The sequence below is a fragment of the Lynx rufus genome, unplaced genomic scaffold (assembly GCF_022079265.1).
Source record: "Lynx rufus isolate CCGP_SWC_20201006 ecotype Redwood Valley unplaced genomic scaffold, mLynRuf1.p SCAF_2, whole genome shotgun sequence".
Taxonomy (NCBI): domain Eukaryota; kingdom Metazoa; phylum Chordata; class Mammalia; order Carnivora; family Felidae; genus Lynx; species Lynx rufus.
The window spans coordinates 117,822,128-117,848,583 of NW_025814834.1; the positions used below are offsets into that span (position 1 = coordinate 117,822,128).

At 43.3% G+C, this 26,456-nt stretch overlaps 1 pseudogene; it reads right to left on the reverse strand.

Annotated features, from left to right (window-relative positions):
• Positions 1-317: 317 nt before the first annotated feature.
• Positions 318-26,456, reverse strand: part of LOC124514254 (thymidylate synthase-like) — a 32,238-nt pseudogene continuing 6,099 nt past the window's right edge.

Consider the following 26,456-nt stretch of genomic DNA (forward strand, 5'->3'; position numbering starts at 1 on the left):
AAAGGTTAAAGAAAAAATGAGATTTCGCTATTAGTTACTTAATTTTTTTGCAGAGCACTTCTTTATTATGACAATATATAAAACAAATATAACTTTAAATGTTTATAACTACAACTGTACATTACTAGGACTGCTAGTATTGTTCAGCTTGCTCAAATTTAGGGGAATAGCTTATATGTAATTCTTGAAATTCACTGACCTTCATAAAAATGTGGGATTGAAATGCATGTATACATTTTTCATGTATATAAATTTCACTCTCCTGACTTTATTCCCAGTCTCAGCATTTTCATACATCTTTGGGGAGTTAACCAAACTCAAGGCCTTTTGTTCCTAAGAGAACTGGCAAGGTTATGTTTGCCAATGGCAACATCCTTAAAAGTTAATAATAATCACTGATCACCAATAGATTTTTTACCTCGTTCCTTCTTTCTTTAGGGCAAACGAGCTTTTACCTGGGCATTCAGTCCAACCCCCAAAGACTGAATATCCTTCAAACATCTCCCTGAAAAGCACTGTAGGGGCACATGGGTGGCTCAGTTGGTTGAGCGTCTGACTTCAGCTCAGGTCATGATCTCATGGGTTGGTGAGTTCAAGCCCCACATCACTTCGGATCTTCTGTCCGCACCCCCCCCCCCCAACGCCTCTCCCATGCTCACATTCTCTCTCTCAAAAATAAACATTTTAAAAAATAAAAAAAAAAAATTAAAGCACTTTAGCCATTTCTTTTTCTTTTTTTTTTTTTTTTACTTTATTTTTTAAGTTTACATCCAAGTTAGCATATAGTGCAACAATGATTTCAGGAGTAGATTCCTTAGTGCCCCTTACCCATTTAGCCTCTCCCCCCTCCCACAACCCCTCCAGTAACCCTCTGTTTGTTCTCTATATTTAAGAGTCTTTTATGTTTTGTCTCCCTCCCTGTTTCTATATTATTTTTGCTTCCCTTCCCTTATGTTCATCTGTTTTGTCTCTTAAAGTCCTCATATGAGTGAAGTCATATTTGTCTTTCTCTGACTAATTTCACTTAGCATAATACCCTCTAGCTCCATCCACATAGTTGCAAATGGCAAAATTTCATTCTTTTTGATTGCCAAGTAGTAATACTCCATTGTGTATATGTACCACATCTTTTTTGTCCATTCATCCATCGATGGACATTTGGGCTCTTTCCATACTTTGGCTATTGTCAATAGTGCTGCTATGAACATTGGGGTGCATGTGCATGTGCATGTGCCCCTCTGAAACAACACCTGTATCCCTTGGATAAATGCCTAGTAGTGCAATTGCTGGGTTGTAGGGTAATTCTATTTTTAGCTTTTTGAGGAACCTCCATACTGTTTTCCAGAGTGGCTGCACCAGTTTGCATTCCCACCAGCAGTGCGAAAGAGATCCTCTTTCTCTGCATCCTCACCAACATCTGTTGTTGCCTGAGTTGTTAATGTTAGCCATGCTGATAGGTGTGAGGTGGTATCTCATTATGGTTTTGATTTGTATTTCCCTGATGATGAGTGATGTTGAGCATTTTTTCATGTGTTGGTTGGCCATCTGGATGTCTTCTTTGGAGACGTGTCTATTCATGTCTTTTGCCCGTTTCTTCACTGGGTTATTTGGTTTTTGGGTGTTGCATCTGATAGTTCTTTGGACAGTAAATCCTTTATCTGGTATGTCATTTGCAGATATCTTCTCCCATTCTGTCAGTTGCCTTTTAGTTTTGCTGATTGTTTACATTGCTGTGCAGAAGATTTTTATTTTGATGAGGTCCCACTAGTTCATTTTTGCTTTTGTTTCCCTTGCCTCTGGAGGTGTGTTGAGTAAGAAGTTGCTGCAGCCAAGGTCAAAGAGGTGTTTGCCTGCTTTCTCCTCTAGGATTTTGATGGCTTCCTGTCTTATGTTTAGGTCTTTCATCCATCTTGAGTTTATTTTTGTGTATGGTATAAAAAAGGGGTCCAGGTTCATTCTTCTGCATGTCGCTGTCCAATTTTCCCAGCACCGCTTGCTGAAGAGACTGTCTTTATTCCATTGGATATTCTTTCCTGCTTTGTCAAAGATTAATTGGCCGTTTGTGGGTCCATTTCTGGGTTCTCTATTTTGTTCCATTGATCTGAGTGTCTGTTTTTGTGCTATAGCCATTTCCATTTTTATAGTAAGGTGAGGATTCTACCCCTCAATCTGAAAGTCTTTAACCTTGAAGTCATCAATTGTCTCAACTTTTCAAAGGATCTTAAGCTTCGGGAAAGGCCTTGGTTCTCACTGAAGCTGCATTTTCAGCAGCTCAACATGACTCAGGTAAATATGTGCATCTCCCAAAGTATGTATGAAGTCATTGGGCTTCAGGCCTGTGATGTGTACCATCCTGTAGGTGAGCAGGGCATAGCTGGTGACACTGGAGGGCACAACCAGGCCCATGTCTCCTGAGCTCTGGTACAGCTGACAGGACAGCTCACCATTTTCCAGGTAGAACCGGCAAAGGGAATGGCAGAGAAGAGCCATTAAAGGAAGATCTTTTGGATTCCACCCACACAGGATGATTCTTCTGTCATCATAGTTGGTTTTGATTGTGTCAATCACCTTTTGCAGTTGGTCTACTCCTTGACCAGAATAATCTGAATTCTTATCTTTGTATTTTCCACTGAAAGTTATAAACTGGGCCTAAGTCCCCTTCTTCTCTGTTGCAGAATACCGGCTGTCCAAGAGGTCTCAGGACCCATTTGAGTCCCAGATTTTCACTCCCTTGGAAGACAGTTCCCAAGCGTTTGTGGATCCCTTGATAAACCACAGCAACTCCTCCAAAACACCCTTCTAGGATACAGGTTTGATTGTCAGCAGAGGAAATTCATCCCATGGCCTGGAGTGCACCTGCATACCCAACACCAGCAGCATGCTGGTACCTGTGTGGTCATCCTTCTGGAGCCCACAGTGCAGGATGTGCTCTGTCTGCCCCAAGTACAGCAGCACCCTGTTTGGTGGTGGCCAGAGATCCTGCCCCACTTCCACACAGGCGGGCTGAGACCTTGAGCGCTGCAGGTGGGAGCTGGGGGCCAGTGTGGTGCTGGCACAGCTGCAGGGCCCGGATGGGACCCCAGCGGGGGGCGGTGAGCAAGGTAGTGCGGGCCCTTCCACACCTCTTTTCCCACTGTGTCTGCCGTGACCTCTCTTAGCTATTTCTGTTTCAGACAACTAGACTACAAAGGCTCAGGGAGTGTTAGAGCTATTGAGAGTGGGACTGTGGGACTCCTTGACCCCATCACGTGCTTAGAAAGAACAGAAAAACTATCACGCATCAAAAGGTAGTAGGATAAAATTTGAAAGTGTTAATGGAGACCATTTGCCAGACCCAGGAGAACGATGGAGTCATTCAAAGTCATGAAGATCACAAGAGTTGCCTCAAGCCTGGAGAATAGCAATTGTCAAATTTTCAGAATGATGGAAATAATATATTTTAATATCTATAGAAGAGTGAGTTTTGTTTTGATCTTTTGCAAACCAGGAACAAAATGATATTAACTCGATGGTATGTGAGCACATAGAAAAGATGGTCACTGATAACACAAATGGGTTCACCAAGGTAAGCCACGTGACTAAATTAGCAAGTCAGAAGAATTGGCCTCAGAGAGCTGAGCCAGGGAGAAAAATTAGGCCCATGTGCTCTACAATGGTCATGGCCTAACTTGATTTTATTATTTTTTAATGCTTGTTTATTTTTGAGAGAGAGAGAGCATAGGATGGGGTGCAGAGAGAGGAAGAGAGAGGATCCCAAGCAGGCTCCGCACTGTCAGTGCAGAGCCTGATATGGGGCTCGATCTCATGAACTAAATTTAACATTTGATTATTCACATGACCTGAGCCAAAATCAAGAGTCAGAGGCTTAACCGACTGAGCCAGCCAGGCACCCCAAGGATACTACCTTTATCAGGAGTTTATCACAAGGGCACCCGCACTACTTCAGCAGCTCCCTGCAACCTCACCAATCTCCTACAAACGTACCTGGCACATCCCCTGATGCCTGCATACTAAATTCAGTTTCCTAGAACTCAGCTTTCACTCTTATTTCACTGAACCCAGATAAGTGCAGGGTGACTAGGGGCCATTATATGTCCCTAGTGAGCAGCTCCACCTCAGATACCAATAGTGATCCTCCCTCCACCTTTTCCTTAGATCTTTTTTTTTAAGTTTATTTATTTTGAGAGAGCAAGAGCGAGTAGGGGAGGGGCAAAGAGAGAGGGAGAGAAAGAATCCCAAGCAGGCTCCATTCTGTCAGTGCAAAGCCCCACACAGAGCTTGAACCCACGAACCACGAGACCATGCCCTGAGCAGATGGGTCCGACACTTAATAAATAGCCACCCAGGTGCCCCCAGCTTTGCCTTAGATCTTAATGTCAGTGTGGGCGGTGACTGGGCTCACCTTCTTGCTGACAGCTCCCAAGTGCTAAGAAGCCAAATTCTCCTCTTCTTTATCCCCTTCCCAATCTGGGCTCATCAGAGCACTCCGAGGAATCCTGAGAAGGCTCTCAGATCCTCTCAATCCCAGCTTCAAAAGCTCAGACTGAAGGTAGAACAAAAGGAGTGACAGTAGTTTTTATAGAACCGGAAAGAGAAGCGACAGAAGAGCTTGCATTTCCAGGAAGATTGTCCTTTCAGATAAAGTCTCCAAATAAAGTGGCCCTCATTTCATGAGCTGCAAGTGACTAGGGCAAGACAAATGGTACCTACATTTAGAGACTCCAGTATACCTGATCATAGGATACAATCCCAGTCCTCACTGGAGGGGTTATAGAATATAAAGACTGTACTCTGTATTACTTTCCTTAAAAAAATAACAAATCCTGACATCTTAAAAACATCTGGCCCCAAAGATTCAAATCAGATTTCATGGGTCTTCACTGTATTACTTATAGCTGATTGTCTCCACCATCTGTGGTAGGGTCTGGATTGCCACTATTATTTTGTGTTTTGCTTGAGACAAACAATGTGGGCTCTCAGGTATTTAAGCCAGTCTCAAATTCTTCATCTCCTAACACCCTAATAATAAAATCTGTCTCATCTGGTGGTTGAAAGCATTGTGATAGTCTACAGAAAAATCACCAAATTAATAATGGCAATGCATCTCATACTTGAGATCTCTTGTGTTTGGCAGTGTTTTAAAATTGCAAAATGCTTTTACATGCATTACTGTTCCACTTGATATGCATCAGTTTTTTGCCTTCTCCAATCACTGTGGACTAAATCTTTACTTTCTCGGGAGGGATTTCTCAGACCTTATCCTCTCAGCATTCCTTCTCAATCCAATCTCCCCTGTCTTCACAAGGATGTGGACATTGCCCTCAGCAACCCAATCTCCTTATGTGGTTAGCTTCTGTTTTGTTTTAAATGGAGGGATGTTTGGTTAGGTCTTCCCCTCTCCAGTCTTCTCTCTTTCTCTACTGCAGTGTGAGCCAACCCTTTGTCTTAGTTACTATTGGGCACACTCACCTACCATCAAGGCGTGAGCAAGAAACCAAGCCATACTTATCAGAAAAAGGATCATTTTAATCAAGATGCTGTTGACAAGATGGCTTTTCTCACGAGGTCAGCCCAGGGCACAGAGGTGATCACATCTGTGGCTCTTGGGTCCACTTCTTCCTTATTGCCACATGGAGCTCAAAGTGGAGGTTGAGCAAAAGAAATTGGAGTGACAGTAGCTTTCATATTAATGAAACCTCCCGGTTGGAAGGAGACACAACAGTTTTACCATTATTCTTTTTTCTATCCCACATATTTGTCAATCACTAATGCTTTTGTGAGGTCTTACTTCAGGGTTTGGCCATGAGAATTTGCCTTGCAGACCTTCTTAATACATGGAGCTTAATTGACCAAGGGCCCCCGTTGCTAGGCTTTAAAATGGTCTCTGAGGCCACACCTCCCATGCACTGCTCCCTGCCAATAGCTGGGCGCAGTGGGGATGCTAAGACAGCCCCATTCCTTGGGCAACACAGGACTCTTTGTTGGCTGACTTTGGCTCATTGACTCCGTGATGAATTTATAAATCGTGGCTGAGTCTTGGGCCCCTCCCCCCAGCCTTCTCTCCTTTTCTCTTGTATTCAGATTTGCTTTGTGGCCTGAAGGCCTTGCCATCCTCCCTGAGTATGTTCCTATTTTCTTTCACACGGGTGTTTTCCCTAATAAAGCCCTTGCACATTTAATCCTAGTCAGCATTTGCTTCCTGGAGAATCTAGAATAGGCAGAGCTGGCATCCTGTCAGCCTCTTCCATCTCTGTGTGCTGTGTGCACTTTGAGCTCTGTTTTGTTTCAGATGTAACTGTACTGTTACTTCTCTCTCCTCACCCTGCCTCAGAGCCACAGGAGAGTCTGTTATTAGTAGCACATTTATTACACCCATAAACACATAAGATGCTGTGTTGATCACCCTTTATTAGCTTATAGTCACCAGGCATACACCCGTGAGCACAGGACATTCAGAGAGAGAACAAAACCAGCAAATCAGAACAAAGTGAAGGTATTTCCATCCTTATGAGTCACACAAATGGGAAGGTTTACAGGTTTGGCAGCCATTTGGTTTCCAGACTGAGTGGGGATAAGGCTAGCAGTTGCCACTGCTCTAATCAATCTTAGTGATTGAGTGAAATCAGGCTCTGAATGCTGGATGGGGAGAGCCACTGAAGTGTCATGGATGAGTAAAGGAGAGCCTCTGCCTTCAGGAAGTCCTCACACCAGTGGTAACATGACTTCAAAAACCAAGGAAGCACTGTAAGCATAGTGACAAAAATTGTCTAGGGTACAGTGAGGGTACAAAGGCAGATGGGGTCATTTCTTAGGAAAATAGGAAATATTTCAGAAAGGGGCTAAGTTTGAAAGCTGCAGGGTTCTCTTGACTCGTTCCATATTAGCGCCACAGTTTATTCGGCATGGTTGAAGCATGAGGTGAAATGTGTTGATGGGAAAAGGGGGAGCCATTGCAAACTATAAGGACTTTGCGCTTGAGAACTCTGTGCAATGGAAAGCTTAAAGGTGCAGGGTGGGAAGAAGTGAGACAGTCACCTGGGACTGGGACAACTCTGAGGCACAACAAACTCCAGAGTTCTCCTGAGTATCACACCAACCTACTGTCAATGAGACTCTGCCTGAAATCTTTCTTGGTTTCCTCCCTTTGCTTTCCTGCTTCCCTCACTCTATTCCAGATGCTCAGGGAGGACTGTCTTAATAAATCACGTGCATGTAAATCCTCACCTCAGGGTCTGCTTTTACTAAACCTGCCCTCAGACACCCCCAATTCCTGACATGTTCATCTGATTCACAAGTGCTCTAACTGAAAGTAAGAGCCCCCATATCTAGGCCTAAAGAGGAACTGTTGGTCAGAGTTCATGGCAATCCTGACCTGGAGTTAGGTTTCTCCTTAGCATTAGGTTCTAGACCTGTGCTGTCGTAGGTCTTCCACGTGCTCCATAGCTGCATCTGATGGCCTCATTGGAAGCTGTTGTTACCTGGAGGACTTGAGAGTGTGTACTGGAGGGAAGTCAGTCCAGAAATAGATGGAGAGGGCAGGGTTTCAAGACCTGGAGCATCAGATGTCTTAAGTGTCCTTACCTCTGATAGTCTGTCCCTCTTTCCCAGGGAGAGCCAATGAGGGCTTTAACTCTGGGGCTTCAGGGAGAATTATACACACAGGAGAGTTCCCTCCAAGAACGATGGGAAACTGAAGACCAATATTCAAGAGGAGAGCCTCAAGAGGTTCATTCTCAACCACCCAGTGCCAAGAAAATGGAAAAGGGAAGAGGTGGGCTTCCAACACTCCACCTGGGCTCCTATAGGTTCAGCAACTTTTGAGGTCAGAGGAGGCAATGACAGGGAGAAAACTATCTCAGGTGTGCCTGAACCGCCTGTTAAGATGGGTAATTGTGGGTTCAGGGAGAGGAGAGCAATGGAGGAAACAAGAAACAACAGAAGAATGAATGAATGAGAATTGCTTTGGAAAACACATTCCATATCAAATTTGGGACCAAACTGCAATTCTGCTTAGTCGTACTATTACAATGACCAGGTCACATGCTATTTTGAAGAAGTCAAGGATTGAGACCAGTCCACCATCATCACATCAGCCTACTCCCCACCCGCTACATATCCAGGGAACCATAAAGTATTTATTGCTTTGCAACCTGCTTCTTTAGCTCGTCATAACACTTTTGAAATCCATCCATGTTGTTGAACTATCAGTTAGTAGTTCCTTTTTTATGGTTGAGTACTGTTCCATTATATGAACATCCCACAATTTGCTCATACTCCGGTTTGTGTCCTTCCACTGTCCATCTCTACCCCCACCTGTCCCCCTCTTTGTCTCCTTACTGCTTGCTCTGTGTACCCTCCTACTGTCATTCTCTTGTACTTTGCCTTTGTTATGTCAAGTTTTCAATACAGCAAAATGCAACTCACTTGAATCTTGAAGGCGTGAAAGAGGACTTAGGTACGATTTAGCTTTGGATAAAGGAAGTCCATGGGCCAGTTTTATAAACATGCACAGAGATGCAGGAAGGTGAAACAAGAATTGTTAAGACAGCCATGGCCCTAAGGGAGAGAATAATTTGTTGTCAGAGGCAGAGCATTATCTTCGTGCTATCGCGGGAAAGACAGAAGGCAAAGCCAAGGAAAGGGTGAGGTTAAGGAATTTATGTTCTCAATCTTGGCTGCAACTTATATTCACCTGAGGGGTTTTAAAAATGGATATCAAAACTTATCATTAGAAATTCAGATTTATTTGATCTGGGATGGGGCTTGGCATAGAGTTCTAAATTCTCCACAGATGCTTTTAACAAACAGCCAGGAATAAGACTTGCCTAGCATTGCAGATAAGCCAGCTACAAACCACCCCACAGTGTGCATCTCATTCACAGCAGAGACTGAAAATCAGGCCCTTTATGCAGTTTGCATTCGCCTCTCAGGGGTGATGGTGAGAGAGCCTGGAACAAGGATCAGTGGAAAAGCAACAGATGAACCATGTCAATAGTGTTTCCTGTACAGATATCCTTCTTCTAGAAGCATGCTCCTTACATTTGCTTGACCACAACTCACAATAAGAAACACATATTACACTGTGATTCAGTTCATACATGTAAATAGTTAAAATTTTGCAAAATTATACTTACCCTTACCATGTGCAATGAACTTTCATAATTTTGTACTAAGTTGATTTCCTAATCCACCCATGAATTGAGAACATAGCTTGAAAAACATGGATTTAAAATGTTTTCTTAAAAGAAAAGAAAGAAAGAAAGAAAGAAAGAAAGAAAGAAAGAAAGAGAAAGAAAGAAAGAGTTTTCTTTAGGCATATTTTAAAAGAGAACTATGAGGACTTACTTGCCTCAACAATTCTCTAAATAGGAATTGAAACATATGAAAGCATTTTTATCTCTATGCTGTCCTTTATCATGCCATAAGAAACTTAAGAAGAAACCACTGTCTGATGAATAATCCAGAGGATGACAGGAGAGAGAGATGGCTTAAAATGCAACAGCTGAAGTTTTTTATGCTATTCTTAGAATGTTCCTATAGTGTAATGAGATATAAAGTCCCATTGGAGAATATTGATCTCTGGGTAAAAATTTGGTAGACATGGTTTAGGCTAATCCTTTTGCCAATTCTTTTTTGCTTTCTCTGATGATTCCTTTCTCTCCTGAACCTCTCCAAAAGGACACAAGACTTCTGTGAAGGCTTACTCCTTGTCCCCACAAAGGTGACCCAGTGCCTCTCATGACTGTTGGCTCGTTCCAGACTGGAGCCTTTCATGTCTCTTCTACCAAACTCTCGTTTCTCACCAAATGGTTGTGTGTCCTTAGCTACTCCCTCAGCCTCCTCCAACCACTGTCCCCTAATCTGTGGATGATGGAACTGGACTTATTTGATCTCTAAAGGCCAACTAAGCGTTTACATTCTTGGGCTCTTTTTTGACGCTTTCCCTTCTCTTTAAATAGAAAGGAAAATCTAATGAAGAGGTGTGTTCTCTGTAAAATGTAACAGGCTGTTTGTAAATGTGCATATTCAAGATTAAGCACCTCTCTTCCTCCTGCAAAAGGGAGAAGGCCATCACTTTCTTTAGAAAAGAAGGATCTGGAGGGGAACCTGGGTGGCTCAGTCGGTTAAGCGTCTGACTCTTGATTTCGGCTCAGGTCATGATCTCAGGGTTGTGGGATCGAGCCCCACATTGGGTTCGGTGCTGAATGTGGAGCCTGCTTAGGATTCTCTGTCTCCTTCTGCCCCTCTACTCCTCCCCCACTCTCTAAAGTTAAAAAATATAAATAAAAAAAGGGTCTGGAGAGCAAACTGGCAGCTGAGGAAAGAGTGGTAGGGATTTGGCTACCCAGTCTGCAGAAGCTGTGAGCAGGATATCACCAACTCCTGGCAGTGAACATGGAGTCCTGCATCACAGGAGGGAACTTATCCTCGAATTCACCGGTAATGCTTTCCCCTTCCAGGCTGCTGCTCACCACTCAGCCTGTCTTCTACAGCCTCTCACTGTGTTCTTGGTCTTGGTCTTTAGGACTGCATGGCTCTCACTCCAGCCATCAGTAGGATAAAGACTAAAAGACTCTCACTGAGGTTTCTTCCATTTTCTGTCTGCAGATCAAACCTCAGTGGATGCTGCCAGATACTCTAGTCCTGTGAACTGAGACTTCTGGAAGCCAGGCAACAAACAAACACAATCTTACCCTCGAAAGCTTCAGGAAGTAGCAGCCTGGTTAGTCTCTCAACTCTGAGGGCTACCTGTCTCATGAGCAGAATCTGGGCCCTGTCTCTGCAAACCTACAGGGCAGCCCAGAAAAAGTCAGTTATGTCCTGTTGGGGTCTGTGGAAAGTTAGGAAGCCATTTCCACTTCTGGATTATCATTAGCCAATGCTAAGCAAAATGCACTTAGTCTGCATACATAATTTGTGATCCTGCTTTTTAATGAGGCTTAGGTAAACTTGCACTGGCTGTAGCACAAGCTTTTTACTTCAGCTCCTGTGCTCAAATAATCAACTCAAGGTAAAGAAAACCCTGCCCCTATGACAAATCAGGCAGCCCCTAAATGGGCCCACTGCATTGCTGTCTGGATCCCCTCCAGTACTAGTATGAGAACACTATTGTGTGGTGTTGGAATGCTGGCTAGATGGTGGGAAAACTGGCACAGGGTCAGTGAACACTGCTTTTAGCCTTCACCTGACCCTGGGGCCGCTCATTTAGATCATTGTCAAGATGGGCTTTGTCTAGACCATCGTAGCCAAGGAAGACTTCAAAGAATGTAAGAGACATATCAAAATACCACAGAAGGGGCGCCTGGGTGGCTCAGTTGGGTGAGCGTCCGACTTCAGCTCAGGTCATGATCTCGTGGTCTGTGGGTTCGAGCCCCATGTCAGGCTCTGTGCTGACAGTGCAGAGCCTGGAGCCTGCTTCAGATTCTGTCTCCCTCTCTCTCTGCCCCTCCCCCACTCATGCTCTCTCTCTCTCTCTCTCTCTCTCTCTCTCTCTGTCAAAAATAAATAAACATTAAAAAAAAATACCACAGAAGACCTAGAAGGGGCCTCCAATGGAAAATCATACTATTTCATCAGATGACATTTAGTAGAATAGTCATAGTGGCACAGTGGGTTAAGGTCAAAAATTAGAAGCTACATGAGGGCCCATCAATAGGACAAAGGAGAAATACATCATGGCATATTCCAGCAGTGGGTCCTATAGAGCAATGACGAATGGATGAACCACGCTTGTCATCTGGAGCAGAGTGCTGAAGGTTATGCCTTTGAATGACTACAACCAACCTTGAAGATGAAGGAGGACAGGTCAGAGGAGGAAACAAGGAAAACCTTGGGCTGCTCTACCTGAGTCCTGACGACACCTGGAGCACAGGGACTTCCCAGAGGAGGAGTGCTAGAGAGAGATCATTGGTCCATGGCAGGCCTGGGTCCCAACAGTGGACATGGTAAAGGGGGCAGGGCTGGTCATAAAATAGTTCCTTTAGTTTGTTCTTGGAAATCCAAGATGAAGTCAGGGACACTTTGAGCACTTGGTGGTGGGAAATAAAGGAGTCACGTATGGACCCACTTAACAGCAGAGGAAGTTGAGACTACAAAGAAAATGGTGGCAGGGCTGAGAATAAATTGAGGCCTTCTGAACCCAGCTGAGAGGGGTGACAGCTCACAGTCCCCAACAGGCAGCTCCATGGGTACAGCGAGAAGGCCAGTCCTGGAATCGGGCTGCAGGACAGTGAGACCGTGTAGGCAAACCAGGGAGGCTCTGTCTTCCCTGTTGTCCCTGTAGCCTGGGGGAGCACAAGTGGGGAAAGGAAGAAAGTAGAGTTGGACAGCAAAAGAGATGCATGTTTAGAAGTTGCCTGGAAACCATCCTGAAGGGAGGCACTTTGCTCCTCTGCACTTAGCTTCTAGACACAGCTGCAGGCAAAGACAGAGGATGGCAGAACAGAGCCAAACCACAGTAGTTCGCAGGAGGCTGCACACAACAGACACAAGCAAGAAAGCACCAGACCCAGGTCCTGGGCCTTCTGGATGGGGAAGCCATACTGCTCTTCTGATGGTTTCATATGGACCTTGACAGCAGAAAATGCCATTTGGATCTGAAAAGAGGCAACACTGTATTTAAAAGCATCCCAACCCCTGCTCCAACTCCTTTCCTCTGTTTCCTTCTCTAACTCATCTTCTGCTCTCACACTCCTGTTCTTTGCTCTCTTCTGCCCACCTTTTCCCTTTTTTACCCTTTGCAGCTACAGTTTTAGGAGCATTTGCACACTGGACATGAAAATGGCTAGTTCTCCTTGTCTCTCTCTCTCTCTCTCTCTCTCTCCCTTTTTTTTTTTTTCTTTTTTTCTCCTTGTCTCTTCAATGAAATGCCAAAAGAAAGATGGAATCCTTAGAATCCTTGATGGGTTGGTCGGGAAGTGGAACTCCAAGGGGACCTGAGTGCCATCACAAGAGAGCTATTTCTCCGCAGAAGTTCCTATGTTAAAGGATGGGGGCTGGGAGGGAGTGGGAGTCTGACCAACCACTGCCCCAAAGCTGGGGTGTGAGCATTTATGGGCCAGCAGATGTAACATTAAGAGCAAGCCCTTGTCGAATCTCAGAATTTGGCAGCCTAGATGGACACGCTCTCACCCATCACCAAAGAGGGCCTGCTGGCTTACCTTTCCAGCTTAGAGTCAATGCCCAGCCCTGAGAGCTCAAGTCAAGGACAGTGATCCTGGAGCACTCACAGAAGCACCCAGACCCAGGGAGGGCACACAGGCATCCCCACTCGCCCAGTGCTGTATAATAGTCACTTCGAGACTGACCACACATGTAGCACTCTGGACTGTCAAAAATAGAACGTGGATTGTCATTGTCTGTTCTCCTGCAGAAATAGCGTGGTTTTGTTCTCCCCCAGTGATAGCTATCTTGGAAAACCATGTGGTGGATGAGGTTTCCTGAGGATGCTCCTTTTCCTACATAAGAAAGTAGGAGATAGCTAAACGATCTGATGGGAGGAGCTCAGGTGATCATTCTTCGAGTCGCACAGCTTTGGCCCAGGCATTGACTACTGAGATGAGCAGCTCTCGGGGAAACAGAAACCACGTGGAATGAATTCAACAGATATTGGAGGCTCAACATTCAAAAAGCCAACACCAAATTAACATAGCTAGAAAGAGCAGGAAATAGCTCCCATACCTAGGGCCGGAAAACCAGAAAGAATATATATAAGGGGATTGTAAAGTCTGGACGCTTGGAAGAGAGGCCCCGTGAAGCTGGAACCTGGAGCTGTGAGGTGAAGCTGCCGTCTAGCCATTGCTGTTACCTCAGGCAATCAGAGGGGACAAAGCCCCCAGAATCAGGACCCAAACCTTTGGGAGGAGGCTCAGTACCTGGCTGATGCTGGCTCCTCAGGAATTCGAAGGAGGGACCCTGCAAAGCTCGCAGCTGAGAAGGGGAAGCCCACCTTTGGTAGAACCTCCAGAGTCTAAACAAGACCCTTGCAGCGCTGAGATCCAGAGGGGACATCGCCACACTGCTGCAAGAGCTCTGAAGAGGCACCCGTTTGCCGCCAGGACTCAGAACAGGAGGCACAGGGCTGCTGACGCGGATATCTCTGAAGGGGCACACTGAAAATCCTTCTGGGAATAGGAGGAAAACACTAGAATCTGGGGCCAACTGTAACTACTGGAAACAACTGCCAAGATGAAGCACTATTGCTGAAGTGATGTAGAAAAGGAACAGTGAGCAAACAGGAAGAAGCAAATCCTTCTCATTTTCCTGCCTTCTAGTGCTCCCATTAGCAGACTCAAATGGGAGAGAGCTGGTTTGTAGGTACTCAGGAAATCAGTGTTTGAAGCTGACATACAGTAGCTTCAAAGTCATTGTATGTTTATTTACTTTTGAGAGAGAGAGAGAGAGAGAAAGAGAGTATGTGAGCAGGGGAGGGGCAGAGAGAGGGAGACACAGAATCTGAAGCAGGCTCCGGTCTCCGAGTTGTCAGCACAGAGCCTGACACGGGGCTCAAACTTATGAATCCTGAGATCATGACCTGAGCTGAAGTCAGATGAGCCAACAGCCACCCAGGCGCCCCAACAGACAGTAGCTTCAAAACCAACACATCTCACATCCTCAACACAGGCTCTCTCCTTTCTTCCCAGAAGTCTTTTCTCTTCTCAAGATCCATAGCTAGCATCTGGTCCTCCCCTACATTCCTGCATGAACATCACTTCTTATGTTTGAAAAGCTTTGTTTTAAGTCCTCCTCACTGAAGTTTGTTACCCTAACTAGGCCTACTTCTGCCCTTGTGAATAGGTCTCTCTGTTCCTTTTCCTCTGGTTTCAGTGACAATCTTGAGTGAGAGAGGGACTCAAAGGATGAACAGATGCCGATTCTAAAATACAGCCATTTGGGATGTGGCCTGGTCACTAATGGCTGTTGTTGCTAGAATAGGAGTAACTCCAGCATAAGTGACGAAGAGACAAAGTATCAGGAAGCCGGGCTCTGAGTCTCTCTGTCTAAATACCCTCGTAATGCGACCACCACCCACTGGCTCTGAGCCTTAAGCAAACTGACTCATAAAGTCACCTCATCATCAGGGGGATCAGCTGAGCTTAGAGCTGGCAATACTATTTGTAATCGAACATTAAATACAAATGTTAAACGACCGTATGTGATTGCTGATCATCTACTATGCTACTTTTATAATCAAGAATTTCTAATATATTATCCAAAAAAAACCCATTATTTGCCACGGGAAAAAAAAATCAGACCTATATTCTTTCATCTTAAAATGGGAGAGTTTGTGAAGATGGTTTTGGTGTAATTCCGGTATTAATATTCTATCACATTAAATATAAAGAATATTTTAAAAATCCGAATCTACTTTCAGTTGATAGAATTCAATAGCATGTATACAAAGAGTACTTAAAAAATTGGCAGTCATCATTAAAGGAAGACATTATCTTCTGGGCAGGGGATGTTCCTTAGTATTTAGAGGTAAGTAGTCTGGGTGCAATTTCCTGTGGCACCCTCAAAACCTGAGCACCTGAGCAAATACGTTATTTGGCCTCCGTAATCTTCAGCTTCTTTTCTGATAAACTAGATGCAATAATAACACTTCCTCAAAGTTAGTAGGAGGTTTAAATGAGTTAATGTTTAGGGGCACCTGGGTGGCTCAGTCGGTTGAGCATCTGACTTTGGCTCGGGTCATGATCTCATTGTTCACAAGTTCAAGCCCCCCACCAGGCTTGCTACTATCAGCTCAGATCCTCTATATTTCAGATCCTCTATCCCTCTCTCTCTCTCTCTGCCCCTCCCCTGCTCATACTCTCTCTCTCTCAAAAATGAATGAACATTAAAAAAAAATGTCTTTTTCCAACACAATGGCAGGTCCCATTGTTACTGGAGAAGAGAGTTCAGAAATGTGTTTGAGACATTTCACAATGCAATAGCATGGCATAGCTAGATGTGGAGCAGGGTAGAGTAAGGCACAACTTTCAAAAGTGATTTTCCCTCGTCTTTCTGCCTTGGCTTTTTAAAAATCATTTTGCTGCACGTGTGGAGGCACTCAGGATCAAACATGTGGTACCAACAGTCTAGCAGCAGAGCCACAGAGACAGATGGTTACTCCAGGACATCCTCCTCAGTCTCAGGCTTCAACCTCAGTTAGAACGGAGAGATAAGGTGGGTCAGATAAGTCCTTCCCCTGCCACACTTGAGCATCCCTTGACAAGCTCAGTGGCAACATCACTAAACACCACTCACATGCAGATCATGGGTTACGCCCCAAATACCCAAGGGCCAGATTTTACCATGCTCTATAGAAAGGTCACATTCTTGGACCACATCCAGGGGCTTTGTGGCAACCTCCCTCCAGCAAATCAGTCAAGATTCCTCCTGAGCCCTGTCACGTTCAGTGTATTGGTGACCTGAATAAAAGAATAAAAGAATGTCATCAGATGTGCAGGTCGTCATCAAAATGGGTGACCGCCACTATCTTAAAGGAGATTAATTGTAAAGTGACCAAAATGAAATGTAAAACCAACAAGTATAAGAATAACATCCATGCAAACAAAAAAACAAAGCAAACACAAAAGCATCCCACAGGCTGAAGTGGTAGTGGGAAGTGAGACATTAGCAGGTCAAAACTGACCTCAATTTAAATGAAACATCAATATAGCCCACTGTGAGGAAAAGGACAATGGTATTGGAGTATATCAAGAAGAATATCAAAAGTCAGGGGGATAAAACCTTTTACTGGATTAGTCATCATTAAGTAGAATATTACATTTATGTTTTAGTATTTTTTTGAAGAGTGTGAAAATTTAAAAACTGGAGAGGACTCAAAGAAGAAGAAATATCTAAAACTAATTTTTTATCGGAGGAAAAAGCCATAAAATCTGTTTTGGTTAAGAGAGAATGAGGGATGACTTTATATCAGTCCTCGAAAATGGAGGGGAGGAGGTGAAAGATATTGTACTTGTATATAGAGGATTGAACAAGCAGTAGTATTGTAGATTTTTTAAGGTGGTTGGTTGGCAGTTTGGGCAGAAAGGTACCAGAAAACTGCAGATGGCTATTAAAATAAGCAAAGCCCAGAGTGTACACTTTTAGAGCCGTTGCATTGGGTGTTGGCTTGGCTAGACAGCCAAAGGAAAGAACCTCCCTGGATAGGAAGCTCTCCTTATATTCTACTTCTATGCTTGTAACGCCAATTAACTGGCAATTTTGTTGGAGCTTGGACTGCAAGCAGTGCCTCAGGCTCTAAGCTCTGGCTGTTGAGGCTCCTGCTCCGTAAGCAAGCCCTCTTAATTGTCCTGGGTGCTAATGAAGCTTCTGACTACAGATAGGATTCTCCAGAGGCTCTATCTCAACAGTAAATATCCTCCTCCCCACCCAATTAAAAACCCATTTGTTTTTATCTTCATTTAATCCATTTTGTCTTTGGTCTCACACTCCTCTGGATGGTCCTCATCCTCCTCTCACAGCATCCTCTGCATAGTTAGTTGATAAGTCCTCCCCATCTGAATAGATCTGACATTAACCATGCCATTGTTCTATCTCCCATGAGGGGTTGCTCTAACGATCTCATGTTCCTCTGGGATCCTCTTTTTTGACCTGACTTTTATCAATCATGATTTCTTTCAGCCCACCGAGGTGGCTTAGCAAAAAGCCTAGAACTATGGAGATCCAGACTAATCTCTGTTCTCTCTTTCACCAAGAGAAGACAATAACAGAAGACTTCATGAAGAAATGATCCATATGAGAGCTGAGATCACCTAACAGAGCAGAAGGAAAAAAAATGGAACGGAAGGAGCCAAAGACCCATACTAGGGAAGCAGTGTTTTCCTTTGTTTCCCAAATCAGGTGGAATGCTCTTTCCTACAAACAGGGACACTACCGGGGCGCCTGGGTGGCGCAGTCGGTTAAGCGTCCGACTTCAGCCAGGTCACGATCTCGCGGTCCATGGGTTCGAGCCCCGCATCAGGCTCTGGGCTGATGGCTCAGAGCCTGTAGCCTGTTTCCGATTCTGTGTCTCCCTCTCTCCCTGCCCCTCCCCCGTTCATGCTCTGTCTCTCTCTGTCCCAAAAATAAATAAACATTGAAAAAAAAAAAAAAAACAGGGACACTACCATTGAAAGACCACCATGAACAAAGGACTTGCCTGCTTCAGCTGAGTCACTCTTACTGCAGTTAGGGCTTTGGGGGTCATCACCTCAAGTTGTTTGCTTAATGGTGGGGTTTTTCCTTTGCATGAAAATCTGGGGAATTTGTCTCAAATGTGGTTTCTCAGGCTCTATACCCAGCTATTTTTTTTAATTCAAGTATAATTAAAGTACAGTATTATGTTAATTTCAGGTGTACGATATAATGATTCAACAATTCTATACATTTCTCAGTGCTCATCACCAATAAGTGTACTGTCAATCCCCTTTACCTACTTGACCCATCCCCCCACCCACCATCCCTCTAGCAATTGCCAGTTTGTTCTCTATAGTTAAGAATCTGGGTTTTGGGGGGGCGCCTGGGTGGTTCAGTCAGTTAAGCATCTGACTTTAGCTCAGGTCATGATCTCACAGTCTGTGAGTTCAAGCCCTGCGTCGGGCTCTGTGCTAACAGCTCAGAGCCTGGAGCTTGCTTCAGATTCTATGTCTCCCGCTCTCTCTGCCCCTCCGTGCTTGTGATCTATCTCTCTAAAAAATAAATAAAAAATTAAAGAATTTTTTTAAAAAAAGAGTCTTCCTTTTTCTGTTTGTTTTGTTTCCTAAATTCCACAGATGAGTGAAATCATATGGTATTTGTCTTCCTCTGATTTATTGCACTTAGCATTATATCCTGTAGCTCCATCCCATGTTTTTGCAAATGGCAAGATTTTGTTCTTTTTAAGGCTGAGTAATATTCCATTGTATATATATATACCATATCTTTTTTTTTTTTTTTTGAGAGACAGAGAGAGAGAGAGAGAGAGAGAGAGAGAGAGAGAAAGCGCAAGAGTCAGGGAGAGGGGTAGAGGCAGAGAATCTTAAGCAGGCTCCACATTCAGTGCTCAGCACAGAGCCACACATAGGGCTCAATCCCATGACCCTGAGATTATGACCTGAGCCGAAAGCAAGAGTCAAATGTTCAACTGATGAACCACCCAGGCACCCCTGTACCACATCTTCTTTCTCCATTCCTCTGTGGATGGACACTTGGGCTGCTTCCATAATTTGGCTATTATAAATAGTACTGCAATAAACATAGGGGTGCATATCTTTTCAAATCAGTGCTTTTGTTTTCTTTGAGTAAATACCCAGTAGTGGAATTATTAGATCATATTGGTAGTTCTATTTTTAAATTTTGAGGAATTTCCGTGCTGTTTTCCACAGTAGCTGTACCAGCTTACATTTCCATCAACCACACACTAGGGTTCCTTTTTCTCCACATCCTCCCTCGCCAACCCTTGTTAGTTCTTGTGTTTTTCATTTTAGCCATTCTGACGAGTGTGAGGTGATATCTCATTTTGATTTTGATTTGCATTTCCCTGATAGTGAATGATGTTGAGTATCTTTTCATGTGTCTGTTGGCCATCTTTGGAAAAATGACTATTCATATCCTCTGCCTTTTTTAATTTGATTATTTGGCTTTTTGGTGTTGAGTTGTATAAGTTCTTTATATATTATCAATATTAAGCTCCTTATTGGATACATAATTTGCAAAATATTTTCTCCCATTCAGTAGATTGTCATTTTGTTTTGTTGATGATTTCCTTCACTGTGTAAAAGCTTTTTATTTTGGTGTAGTCCCAATAGTTTAATTTTGCTTTTGTTTCCCTTGCTAAAGGAGACATATCTAGAAAAATATTTCTACATCTGATGTCAAAGCGGTCACTGCCTGTGTTTTCTTCTAGGAATTTTATGTTTTCAAGTCTCACACTTAGGCCTTTAATCCATTTTGAGTTTATTTTTGTACATGGTATAAGAAAGTGATCCAGTTTCATTCTTTTGCATGTAACTGTCCAATTTTCCCAACACCATTTATTGAAGAGACTGTTTTTTTCCCTTGTATATTCTTGCCTTCTTTGTTGTAGATTACTTGACCATAAGTAAAGCATAAGTTTATTTCTAGACTCTCTATCCTGTTATATTGCTCTATGTGTCTATTTTTATTCCAGTACCATACTATTTTGGTTACTATAGCTTTGTAGTATATCTTGAAATCTGGGATTGCAATACCTCCAATTTTATTCTTTTTCAAAATTGCTTTGGGTATTTGGGGTCTTTTGGGTTCCATAAAAATTTTAGGATTATTCGTTCTAGTTCTGTGAAAAATGTTGTTGGTGTTTTGATAAGGATTACATTAAATCTGTAGATTTCTCTGAGTACTAGAGACATTTTAACAATATTTGTTCTTCCAATCCATGAGCATGGAATTTTTTCCCATTTATTTGTGTCATCTTCAACTTCTTCCATCAACATTTTATAGTTTTTGGAGTACAGGTCTTTTACCTCCTTGGTTAAGTTTATTCCTAGGTATTTTTATTCTTTTTGGCGCAACTGTAAATGGAATTTTTTTTCTTCCAAGATTTTATTTAAATTCAAGTTAGTTAACATATAGCGTAGTATTGGTTTCAGGAGTAGCGTCTAGTGATTCATCACTTACACATCACATCCAGTGCTCATCCCAACAAGTGCCCTCCTTAATGCCTGTCACCGAATTAGCCCATCCCATCACCCATCGCCCCTCCAGCAACCCTCCATTTGTTCTCTATAGTGAAGAGTCTCTTTGGGTTTGCCTCCCTCTCTGTTTTTATCTTATTTTATTTTTCCTTCCCTTCCCCTATGTTCATCCTGTTTTGTTTCTTAAATGCCACATATGAGTGAAGTCATATGTGGAATTATGGCTGATTGACTTATTTCGCTTAGCATACACTCTAGTTTCATCCACATCATTGCAAATGTCAAGATTTCATTCTTTTTGATGACTGAATGTATGTGTGTGTGTGTGTGTATATATATATATATATATATATATATATATATATACCACATCTTCTTATACATTCATCAGTTGATGGAAATTTGGGCTCTTTCCATAATTTGGCTATTGTTGATAGTGCTGCTATAAACACTGGAGTACATGTGCCCCTTAGAATCAGTATTTTTGTTTCCTTTGGATAAATACCTAGTAGTGCAGTTGCTGGGTCATAGGGCAGCTCTATCTTTAACTTTCTGAGGAAGCTTCCACACTATTTTCCAGTGTCGTTGCCCAAGTTGTATTCCCACCAACAGTGTAAGAGGAATTGTTTTCTTAATTTCTCTTTCTGCTGCTTCACTATTAGTGTATAGAAATGCAACAGATTGCTGTATATTAATTTTGTATCCTATAACTTTACTGAATTCATTTATGAATTCTGATGGGTTTTTGGTGGAATCTTTAGGGATTTCTATATATAGTATCATGTAATCTGCAAATAGTGAAAATTTTACTCCTTCCTGACCAATTTGGATGGGTTTTATGTCTTTTTCTTGTCTGATTGCTGTGGCTATGACTTCCAGGACTGTGTCGAGTAAAAGCGGTAATAGGGGCGCCTGGGTGGCTCACTCGATTGAACATCTGACTCTTGATTTCAGCTCAGGTCGTGATCCCAGGGTCATAGGATCAAGCCCCACATTGGGCTGCATGCTGAGTGTGGGGCCTGCTTAAGATTCTCTCTCTCTCTCTCTCTCTCTCTCTCCCTCTCTTAAAAAAAAAAAAAAAAAAAAAGGTGATAAGACTGGACATCCTTGTCTTGTTCCTGATCTTAGAGGAAAAGCTCTCAGTTTTCACCAATGAATATAATATTAGCTGTGAGTTTTTCACATATTCCCCCAGATATTTTTAATAAGCACACCAATGACTATGATGCTGGGATTGGAGGCTTTCTCTACTGACATTAATTTGAACATCCAGAAACTCTCCTGGTTAATGCTTCCTTCTATTTTATTTTTATTTAATTAAATTTATTTATTTATTTTTCCTTCTCTATTCTTTCTCTATTCCTTCCTGCTCTATGTAAGCAGAATAAGCTCAAAGAGGATAGTGAAGGGGCACCTGGGTGGCTCAGTCGGTTTAATATCCGACTTCAGCTCAGGTCATGGTCTCAGCTCAGCTTAGGTTCATGAGTTTGAGCCCTGCGTCGGACTCTGTGCAGATAGCTCAGAGCCTGGAGCCTGCCTCAGATTCTGTGTGTGTCTCTCTCTTCCCTTCCCCTGCTCACACTCTGTTTCTCTCTCTCTTTCTCTCTCAAAAATAATAAAACCATTTTAAAAAAAGAGGATAGTGAAATCATCCACTAAAGTGTTGCATCCACACGACTCCTGAAACAGAATGCTACGGGCACCAGTGACAGTCACAACAAAGTTTATTACAACAAGAGGCAAGGCCGACTGATCGGGACCAACACTCTTGATAAGAGTGTGGCTCCGAACAGCCGGGGTACAGAGTTTTTAAAGCCGATCACATCGTTTTATCATTATCTGGGAACAGAACAGAGAAACAGTTCCCAGATGAGTTAGAAACAGTTGCCAGATGAGTCAGAAACAGTTATTGAATGAGGTGATTATTTTAGACTTTCTGCCGCTAAGTTGTAACCAGTGGATCTCCTTGACCTTGTCTCTGATGCTCTTTTTTTGAGCTTTGTTTCCTTCATTGGTAAAGCCTGATTCACAAGAGTATGAAGTATGATTTACAAGAGTAAAAGCAAGGCTGTTATCTTTTGGCCTTCAGTGTCAGAACAAAGTTGTTATTTTTCAAGCTAAGCGTTAGCCTTACAATTTAACCCTTACAAAAGCATATGCGATATGTGATGAAGCTGGTATTCACATCTTAGACTGCTTTTCCCAAGGCTGTGCTTTTATTTCTTCAGCACAGACCCAGGATGGGATTTGTGGACAATATCCATAAGAGTTAGTTATTCCTAGTAACTGTTACTTATACATTCAACAACTATTTACAACAATGTTTTATCTGGCAGTTTCTTGTGGAGGCACTGGGGAGATTGGATGAACAAGGCAGACAGAGTGCCTGCTCTCAGGAAGATGGTTTCCTGGCACAGGAGCCCAGTATTTTATAGATAATCACATCAATACATTTTAATTATGACTGTGATAAGTTTTACTTAATACTTGTGTTCCTTCATCCCATTGTGTCAGCCACAACTGAAAATTGACTGAGTATAAATAATAGGACTATAGAAGTGTGATTTTAAAAATGCCCCCAGGAGGGGCCCCTGGGTGGCTCAGTTGGTTAAGTGTCCAACTTTGGCTCAGGTCGTGATCTTGCGGTGTGTGAGTTCGAGCCCTGTGTCAGGCTCTGTGCTGACAGCTCAGAGCCTGGAGCCTGCTCTGGATTCTGTCTCCCTTTCTCTCCGCCCCTTCCCCATTCACACTGTGTCTCTGTCTCTCTCAAAAATAAACATTTTAAAATATGTCCCAGGAAAGGCTCTTTAACAGTGGAAATACCTATGTTTGTTCCAAGGTCCCCTGAAATTTAGATGTGGGTTCCTGGGGGGTGTGTTATATCGTTTGGACAGAGAAGCTTGAGGCCAAGGTTTGTGTGGTGATTCTGATGCCATTTAGTGGTGGGGGAGTTTGGGAAGATCTCTTAGTCTCTGGGCCTGTTTCCTCGTCAGTAAAACAAGGTTATTGTTCTAGCTCTTTGAGGTCTTCTCCCGCTCAGTTTTCTCTGAGTCCGTGGGGAACTGTAATGTGTATTAAACATGCCCTGGGAACTGCTGCTGGGACCTGACCTGGGCCCTACGGTGTGTGTTTCCTCTAATAGCCTGAGCTGAACCAGTGCCCTGAGAGTCCAGAGCTGAGAGAGAAAATGGAAGAAAGTCAGCAAATTTGGAGGATGAAAAGTATCTGAAGAAAGCCAAGATAATGGCAGAGCATGTGGTAGCCAACATGACAAGAATAAAGATGGTCTTCAGGCTGGGTTCAAAAAAATCAGGGAACCCTAAGGAATGCCTGTAGCATCATCGGACTCCTCAAAGAACATCCTAAGTGAAGCAGTGAGAACTAGGAGAGTAACTTACCCAAAGTGAACTTGTTGTAAAGGAAAAACATCCCTGGTGTGTCTCCTCTAGCCTCAGTATTACAACACTAATTTATTTCTGACACCAGATATGTGAGTTTTCCACACGTCAGTAATTCTGCAACACCAGTTGGGTGTCTTACAATTTAACTCAATTCGGACACTGACTAATGGAGTTAGTGCCCGATCCCACAAGAGTTCAGTCCCTTCAGATTGTCTCTTTCCCATTTCAGATACCAATCACCAGTCCAGGTTATTAACCACGCCTCTGACCCACCAGCTACAACCCAGAGGTTCCCAGAATCCCTTCCTTGGGTTAAGTTAGTTTGCTAGAGTGTCTAACAGAACTTAGGAAAACAGTTTACTTACTAGGTTACTTGTTTATTATTTCAAAATATAACTCAGGAACAACCAGATGGAAGAGATGCATGGAGCAAGGTGTATGAAAAGGGGCGCAGAGCTTCCACACACTCTCTGGGGTTGCCACTCTCCTAACACCTCCCTGTGTTCGCCAGCCTGGAAGCTCTTAGAGCCCTATGGTTCTGGGATTCTTGATGGAGGCTTCATTACGTAGGCATGATTGAGTAAATTATGGGTTATTGGTGATTGAGGCAATTTCCAGGCCCTCTCCCCTCCCTAAGGGTAGGAGGGTAGGACTGAAAGTTCCAACCTTCTAATCACAGTTAGTTCCACTGGCAACCAGTCCTCATCCTTAGGGGCTTTCCAAAAGTCCCTCCATTAACATAAATTCAGGTGTGGTTGAAGAGGCTTGTTGTGAATAACAAAAAAACACCTTGGAAAACTTAGAAGTATTGAGCTAATTCTTCAAAAAACACAAGCTAGCAAAACTGAACCAAGATGAAATAGACAATCTGAAAATCCTATAAAGATTGAAGAATTGAATTTGTTTGTTTGTTTTCTTTTTTTAAGTAGGCTCCACACCCAGCACAGAGCCCAACATGAGGCTTGAACTCATGACGTGATGCTGAGATCAAGGCCAGAGCCAAAATCAAGAACTGGATGCTTAACCAAATGAGCCACCCAGGCATCCCTGAAGAATTGAATTTGTAATTAAATAACTCCCCATAAGCAAGTCTCCCAGCCCAGATGGTTTCACCAGAAAAGTCTATGAAACATTTAAAGAAGAAGTAACATGAATTTTGATGAGGGGGCGTGAAGCAAACCGAGGACAAAACAGAAGCTAACACCCCCCACGCACACTCCCCGTCCCCCGCCACACACTAGGTGGGACAGGTATGATATTCCTTGGACTCTCCTGGCTATCCAAAAACAGGAAATGACAAAAAAACTGGTAAGAGTCTCCACCAGTTTACCAGAAAAAGGCAATCCCATCAATAGCCTAAAGTCCAGGAACTCCCTACAGTCTTAATGTTAATGCTTTGCTAGAGGGAAAAACAACCTTAGCTTGACAACAGCAAGGCCTCCAATAAGTCTTTAGCATGTGAAAGTATCTCTTGAAACCCCCTCTTGACTTCATCTCCCCACACTCCATAAAAGGGTCGCCCCCATACTTATAGCGCAGCTCTGCCTGCCCAAGGGTGATGTCCCCATGCTTTAATAAATCATCTTTTTGCACCAAAGGTGTCTTCAAGAATTATTTCTTGGGGGGCGCCTGGGTGGCGCAGTCGGTTAAGCGTCCGACTTCAGCCAGGTCACGATCTCGCGGTCCGTGAGTTCGAGCCCCGCGTCGGGCTCTGGGCTGATGGCTCAGAGCCTGGAGCCTGTTTCCGATTCTGTGTCTCCCTCTCTCTCTGCCCCTCGCCCGTTCATGCTCTGTCTCTCTCTGTCCCAAAAATAAATAAACGTTGAAAAAAAAATTAAAAAAAAAAAGAATTATTTCTTGGCCGTCAGCTCTGAATCCCACGAACCCCCCATCACCCCAAAACTTCATCAATTTTACACCATCTAATCTGAAATATACAAGAGGAAGGAACACTTTCCAACTCATTTTATGAGTCTACCATTACCCTGATACCTAAACCAGGCAAAGATAGTACAAAAGAATACTATAAACCAATAGCCCTCATGAACTTAAATGCAAAAATTATCAGCAAAATATTAGCAGATTGAATCCGGCAATGTATAAAAAAAAGTATACACCATGACAAAGTGGGATTTATTCCAAGTGTGCAAGGTTGGCTTAACACTAAAAAATTAATTGATATAGTTTATGGTGTCTGTCTTTCAATCGGATGGGGGCCCCCAAGTGTGGGGTGACCATCAGGTGGTGTGGTAGAGCCCCTCCCTAAGGAATGTGGTGGAGGCCTTCTCAAAACAAAGGAAGGCAACATGCAACTTGGCCCAGTGAACTCCTATACACATATGCATAACTCTAACAGACTCTGCAACTTGGACTGTGTCCAATCAGACTCTATGTGTCACCATATACAGGAGAC